Here is a 6,000-nt window from a genome sequence, read left to right on the forward strand (position 1 = left end):
CTCAACTGTGAGCAACAGATTTATTACCTGACATAATTAATGGCCTAGATAGTGACATTTCCCATATTATAGACAATCATGAATTATGAGCCCAGCTGCTAGCCTTCTCATTCACTGAAATCGGTTGATAAATATGTTTATTCGAGGTCAGCTTGGCCTCATCCATTAGAAATATTGTTTTTCTAAACATTACATTGATTTAATTTAACTCTAATCAATTTAAAATGGTTCTGACAATTAACAAAAGCTTCAAATATGACCTTAAAGTAATAGGATTCATTAGCTATGTTTAGGATTAAACTTATCCTAATAGGGCTATTTTTCTTCTGAGGGCATGTAGTAGGCCGACTGGTGGTCAGTCAAAATGAAATCAATTATTATAAATTATACAGTTTGGGTTGATTATGTCGTGCCTGCTAATTTGTATAAATAAGGACCTCAAACAATAGAAGCCATTTATTAATAACTATCTGTGTCCCAACCTGTATCACACTTTATGCTACAGCTGCAGGATCATCTGTTACCCATGAAGTATTATATTCTCTACTGCTAGGCATATATGCTAATTAAACCCATAATTAATTGTAACAGTTATAGTTAAAGTCAAAATGCTGACAGCCTTTTTGGCCTGTTATTCATGGTAATCAACTGATTCAAAAGGCAAAGTAATCAACGATTCCTGCTCTAGCCAGGGGATCACAATACAATGGCAGCACCAGTGACAGCTGGCACCCACGGGTCTCGGGCACAATGGGAAATATAAACCTCTACAGCTGAAATGCCTCGGTATGAGCAGTGTCCATTGTTTTTCTGAGGGAAAACAGGAGTGTAAGTCCTATTTAAGAATTGTCTCCCCAGTGCATTGGTTAACAGAAGGGCACCAGAGCCCCCAAGAGCCCTCGCGGCCTTCCTGGGGCACCGGCAGCTTGGCACCATCCCTCAGGGTCCTCTGCCTGTAGCCCTCAGCAAACCCTTCCCCTGCAGAAGGGACAGCTTAGATTAGGGATGAGAATCCTGGAGAGTGTTTTGGAATATCCAGAAGATATTTTCCTGGCTCTGGTCTCTCTGAACTTGTGCCTGCTGGACAGTGGGCAGTGCCCAAAGGTGTGTGCTGTCCCTGGGTGTGTTACACACAGAAAGAGAGAACATCCTCTCAGCCTGAGCAGGGAACATCTCCTTTCCCGCTTACATCTGTCTGTGTATCAGCCTTTGAAACACCTTTTATTTTGTTCCCAGGCACGGTGGTGGATTCCAGCAGCCTTGAGAGGACAGGGTGGAGAGAGGAAGGACAAGGGGACAGTCTGACTGTTGTCAGCAGAGATCCACAAACACTCTTCTAAGACTTGCTCTGGAGCAACTGCTCTGTGTGGGCACAATTTGGGGAGCCCCCAGAGTGACCTGAGCTCTTCAGGAGGCCACCAAGGGCAGGTGAGGGAGTAAAGGCCAAATTAGTGGCCACTTTTAGCAGTGACACTCTGCAGCCCAGTCTGCAGTGCCAGATGGGCCACATGAACCTGTTGCAGCCACAAGGAACCTGTCCCTGTGCAGGTCTCACCTCACTTTCCTCCTCAGTTTAAAGCTGGTCTGGTTATCTATCCCTGCATAGGGCCTCTGATCACAATCTTTTCCTGAGCTGTTCCTCCCATGGCCAGGCCTGTCCGTGGCCTGTAGCACTGCCAGGCCAGAGAGTTTATACACACACATCTTGAGATGTGCTGCTGCTTAAACAAGGTTAGCCAGAGCCTCATTACCAAGATTTACACTGTCAGTTACAGAGATGCCCATCCAATCCTATAACACATAAATTTATGGGCATCACAGCGAATTTTTTATTGTTAGAGCTCATATACAATGTGTGCCCTTAGTGACACATTTTTAAATAAAATATATTGTACTGGTGATTTCTAATGCTTAAAATAAAATAAAATAATAATCAACTTTTAGCTACAGTTTCCCCCTGGTTATTGAGCTGAACTTAATGACTGGCTGAAAAGTATTTGTCAACACAACAGCTGGAGAGCAACACTTTCTTGTGGCTTTATGTCACAGCATATGCCAGCCACTCAGAACATGTGATAATTCAACTGGAGCTGGTACTACAATAGCAGATGGGTTGAAGCATTGTTATTCTCACTCTAGCTCCCAGCCCTTGAGGGATCACTAAATAAAATCAAAGCAGATGGACCATTACAAGCTCATTTGTGTTCACTACAAGCACCTCAACCTCCAGTTGTGATATACTGCACCTTTGTATAAAATGACATGTATGGTAACATGGCCTAATGAAAATAGCATCAGACTTGGCAAGTGAGGAATGAGACTGGGAAATATTCACAGATCTATTTATCACTGAGTTCTTACCTTGCAGAAAGGGTTCATTCCTGTCCCTCTCTCACCACCCCCCTGCCCCAAAGTTTATCATAGTATTTTTCTCCATGTTTATAGTTTAATTTCCTCACACTTGTCACAAGAACTAGGAGGTGGCTGCTGGTTCTGGCTGTAGGAGCCAAGCAGGGCTCCCAGCCCATGCAAAGACAGGAAGAGTGCTACTAATCAGGAGTGTAAAACTCATTCCTACATCCCCTTGATGAATCTGCTAATCCAGGAGGCCCCCAGGGCTCAAGGCTTTAGCACCTACTGGCACCAATACCTGCAGGGACCAGGACACTGTGTCCATTTCTCAGCAGTTAGTGCCAATTCCCAAGTGGAACTCCTCTCAAATATGAGCTTTTTAGATATGCATGTATCTTATTTTTTTCCACCCAGTTTTAAACAGCTTCTGTGCCCTACTGCAGACACAGCTGCATCCAGTGATAAATAGAATATACTGTGAACTTATTCAACGCTTTGAGCATTCTGTTCTTCCCTGTATAAACAAGTACAGTGGGAGTAGACAGTGTTTGGGGAGAGTTAATTCCATTCTGTCTCTATGAAAGACCCATATAAGACTATGAAACTTTAGGAAAAGCTCTGTAGATCACCTGACTGCCATAGCTCCCTTCATCCAGCTGCTGCTGGGCTTTAAAGAGCCAAAGAGGTGCAGCAGTGGAAGCCAAAGAAATCACTTCATTGGGGTTGGTAAATACAGTTGAACTTCAGTGACTGCAGCAAGCAGCTGAAAGACTTGTCCAGCTTTTTATGTGAAACAGCCTTTTTCTGAATGTCTGAATTGTCTAAAATGATGAATGGATCAGATAATATTTCTCACCTGACCCAGAAAGTGTAGGGCAGCTGGGCAGTGTCAAGGACAGTGCTGCCAGGGAGAACACTGTGTGCAGCTTTGTTTGTTCTTCCTGAGCACTCTGTGCTCAGTGCAGTGCCTCATCCTAAACTGCAAATTTGTGATACTCTGTCAGAGGCATGTGCAGGTCAGGCCAGGCATCAGCACTGCCCCTTATCTGCTGGCCGGCTTTCCTATCAGCCCAACTAATTTGCTAAGATAATTCTGTTTCCTGCTATCTATTACAATAAATCAACCACTGTAGCTTCATTGAATTCTCTGCCAGCTGCTGCCCTTGAAATTCTCAAACTATATGGGGGGCTGGAGGGAAACCTGTACTCTTCTAAATATATGAAAATTTTAGATGAACAGCTTGATAGCCTGGGCAGTGCTGTATTTCCTCAGCCCCACATTAATGATGTGCCAGAGTCTGCTCAGATTGAGGCAAACCCCATTGCATTAGTCATTCTTTTGAAAACAAGTTTTTGGAATAATGTGATCTCGGTGGTAAAGCAAGTTTGTGGGTAAATGCAGACATGGCAAGTGACACTGAGAGATAGAGAACAGGAGCACATGCTCAGGAAAGAGCCAGAGTAAAATGACAAGGCATTCACTGTGGTGGCTGTTGAATTAAAAAATAAAGGTATTCCATTCTCTGACAATTAATTTTGAAGAGGAAAAAGATGTTGAGGATGGGTGCAAACTGAAGAAACATGAAGCATCCCCAAGCATGCCTACTACAAGAACAAAACTTCAGGGGAGAAAGTGTATTCTGCTTTTCCTTATGTCAATATCAAATACAGAGAGTAGCAGTGATACTACATTTCACAGCCATATTTAAGGTTAGAAGATACATCAGTTTATGTCCTACTTGTGTAGTTTTTATATAGTTATTTAATAATGCCAAGTTTTGGTTTTGTTTTGTTTTGTTTTTTTTAAGGGACTTTTATCCCTCATGAAATTTCAGCTTTTTCTTTTAATTATCCAGAAGATCAACACTGGTTCTGTAATGGCTCTGCTGGGATTAAACTCAGCCTGTACCATCTATGTTGCTGAAGAGAGCCAACTCCTTCCTTAGCAGCATGGTTGGGTTCATTCAGTCAATCATTTGGCAGAAGGATGTTTAAGCATAATTGCATATCCCCTCCTTGTCTTTAAATATTCAGAGGAAAAGTCACAGAAGAACCGATAATGTAACAATAATAATGGGGCTGAAGAACAGTATTATAGTGTGAATTCATCTATCCCTTGGTTTCATTTACATGTTTAACAGCTGCTTGTACTTCCATTAGAGAAAGATCATTACCTGACTTGTAAGAAGAGAGGGGGAGTCTATTCACCTTTGGGCAACTAGCTCTGCATTTATTAATAGTTGTTGCCCATCTCATTATACATTTAATTGTTGCATTATAATTTATTTATTCATTGATTTATTGTAATAGATGAGTAGAAACAAAATTACCTTTGCAAATTACTTTGATAGGTGGGAAGTTTGCATGGTTAAAAATACCCCAACATGCAGTGTGGAATGTGAGATGTTAGCCAGTGAATAACATCTTCACACATAAGCACCAGCAGAGTCAGACTGGTCTCATTACAAAGTGAAGGTAAATGCAGCCAATTTATACACTGATTAAAAAATATGTATAATTGTTACTTCTATACAATTGTCCTTACATTCCCAGATGTCTCTGCTTCACAGAACAGGGAATCAGAAGAAAAGTGAAGGAGAAAGAGGATGGAAAGCGAAGACTCATCAAAAATTAGAAAGCTAAAGGTGTAGGAGTTTGCAGAGCACGTGGAAGCCAGGCCTGCCTTGCTGCCAGCGTGGGTGGGCAGCTCCTGTTGGGGCAGCTCAGCCCCACAGCCCCAGCACAGCAACAGCAACCAAATGGGGCCGTGGAGAGTTGGGCAGAGCCAGACATAGAAAATACACACAAGGAATTTTTCCATTTCCAGTTAACATACATGAGTTAGACCCAGAAAAACTCCAATATTTTTGTTGTCAATTAAATAAAATTAATGATTTGATAAAACTGATTAGTTAATAACAATATCCACTATCAATTTTCTGCATACAAAGATCTATTAACTGAAAAACTTGTCAGTTAGGGCCACAAAATGCAGATTGGTTTTTGGTGGGGTGGTGGTTTTGGTTTTGTCCTTAAGAGCTGGAGCCTGCAGCAGCTCCCAGGGGAGGTGGGACTCATCCAGGGCTGAGCTGATTGCTGTTGGAGGGGCTGGAGGGAAGCCAGGGGCAGGGGGAGGCTGAGCTGCAGCCACAGCAGCAGGCTCGGCTCCCGCGGCTGGACCTGGCTGCACGGAGCGCTTCATTCCGCACCAAGGCTTAGTGTGAAAATTATTACTACTTTCGTCTTGTTGATACAGCTTTTCATCAGCTTTCAGCAGAGTGCTGCAATTACCCTGAGATACCCCTGGCATTTTGCATCTCCCGATAGAAGCTGCTTTCCTCACACCGGGGGGATCCAGCGCTCCATGACGGGCCCACAGGCGGTGCAGCGAGCCCGGGCCACACCTGGGGCTCAGGGTCACACTGAGCCCGGGCTGGGCAGCTCCGGCTCCAGGGACCGTCCCTGGGCTCCGGCAGCAGCGAGCTACAGCCGGCCCTTGCAGAGGGATTGAAAAGCGACAGCTCCGTCTGCACCTCACCCGGTGCGGCCACGGGGAGCCCTGCGAACAGCAGGACAAAGCCGCGGGGACACAGAGGGGACACAGCGCGGACACAGAGGGGACACAGAGGGGACAGAGAGGGGACACAG

The 6,000-nt window shown here is 44.1% G+C and overlaps 1 long non-coding RNA gene across 2 annotated transcripts in view; it reads left to right on the forward strand.

The window, feature by feature from the left end:
* LOC107209952 overlaps positions 1–5,964 on the forward strand; it is a 180,351-nt gene extending 174,387 nt beyond the window's left edge. For both annotated transcript variants that reach the window (XR_001523769.3, XR_004499013.1), the window contains exon 8: positions 1,237–5,964. This is a non-coding gene — a long non-coding RNA (uncharacterized LOC107209952). The remainder of the gene's footprint in view (positions 1–1,236) is intronic.
* The last annotated feature ends 36 nt before the right edge of the window (positions 5,965–6,000 follow it).

This window comes from Parus major, chromosome 11 (assembly GCF_001522545.3).
Source record: "Parus major isolate Abel chromosome 11, Parus_major1.1, whole genome shotgun sequence".
Classification (NCBI taxonomy): domain Eukaryota; kingdom Metazoa; phylum Chordata; class Aves; order Passeriformes; family Paridae; genus Parus; species Parus major.